The sequence below is a fragment of the Apium graveolens genome, chromosome 1 (assembly GCF_009905375.1).
Source record: "Apium graveolens cultivar Ventura chromosome 1, ASM990537v1, whole genome shotgun sequence".
In the NCBI taxonomy this organism is placed as follows: Eukaryota; Viridiplantae; Streptophyta; class Magnoliopsida; order Apiales; family Apiaceae; genus Apium; species Apium graveolens.
Genome location: NC_133647.1, coordinates 18,317,675 through 18,319,019, shown reverse-complemented (window position 1 = coordinate 18,319,019; position 1,345 = coordinate 18,317,675). Strand labels below are relative to the sequence as shown.

Below are 1,345 nucleotides of genomic sequence, written 5' to 3'. Positions count from 1 at the left end.
AGTCATCCAATTCGGGTTGTTGTCTATCTCCATGACTTCTTCAGATTCTATACTGGGCTTTTGTAATTCCTCGAAGTAGACAGAGCAATCTAGGTCTGATGAATTCTGCCAAGAAAAGAAGTACTGGATTTTCTGATTCAGATGATACAGAACTCAGTTCAGTTTGGGGGTTCTCCTACTGAAGACCCCAACATGTACATCAGGAATTTCATCAAGATCTGCGACACTTTCAAGTTCAATGATGTGACTGAAGATGCTATCAAGCCGCGACTCTTCCCATTCTCTCTGAGGGATAAAGCGAAGTGCTGGTTACATTCTCTACCGGCAGGGTCTATCACCACTTTGGAAGATCTTACTAAAAAATTTCTCACTAAATTCTTCCCTATGGCGATGACTACTGCAATCAGCAATGCTCTTACTCAGTTTGCTCACCAAATTGGATAATCTCTGTGTGAGGCTTGGGATCGATATAAGGAGATGCTAAGGAAGTGCCCACACTATGGCATACCAAATTGGATGATTATAAACTGTTTCTATAATGGATTGGGTGCTACTTCTAGACCCATGCTCGATGCAGCATCAGGAGGAGCCTTGTGGGCTAAGAGCTACGATGAAGCTTATGAATTGATTGAACTGATGGCTGCTAATGAATACCAAAATACTTCCCAAAGAATGACTCAGGGAAAAGTAGCCGGAATTTTAGAGTTGGATGCAGCAACTGCTATAGCTGCCCAACTTAAGGCTTTAACGATGAATGTGGACACTCTGGCTAATTATGGAGTTAATCAAATCACTAGTGTTTGTGAGCTTTGTGCTGGTGCCCATGAGACTGATCAGTGTGCTATTTCTAGTGAATCAGCTCAGTTCGTGAACAACTTTTAGCGTTCGTAGCAACCTGTGCCAGCCACTTATCATCCCAACAACCACAATCATCCTAATTTCAATTGGAGCAATGCTCAGAATACGGTTCAACAGCCATCTTACTTGCCCTATGTAATCAAGATAGATAACTTGTACTTAAACCGTTATGTTGTCAAATTCTATAGATATATAGGGTCTCAATATAATTGGTGTCTATTCAGCTTCTATCTCTTTTGTGGATGTCTGGTAGTATGGTATTCGTGCAATGAAAGTTGGCTTTTTTCAGTTTCGTGTTGTCTGATTAGTGTCATCACCATTATATGCTAAGGTTAGGAATGAAAAGGCTATTGAATGAAGTATTTAATGAAGTTAGAATCACATGTTTGTTATATATATTAATTCAACATTCTTATTCACTTAGTTATAATTGTTAGTTTAATTCTTAGTTATAAACAACCTCAAATTGTTATTCGTCTTAGCATTG

At 39.1% G+C, this 1,345-nt stretch overlaps 1 non-coding gene across 1 annotated transcript; it reads right to left on the bottom strand.

Annotated features, from left to right (window-relative positions):
- Positions 1-399: 399 nt before the first annotated feature.
- Positions 400-506, bottom strand: LOC141683624 (small nucleolar RNA R71). The gene has a single exon (XR_012560381.1). It is a non-coding gene; the product is annotated as a small nucleolar RNA R71 (small nucleolar RNA).
- Between the last annotated feature and the right edge of the window lie 839 nt (positions 507-1,345).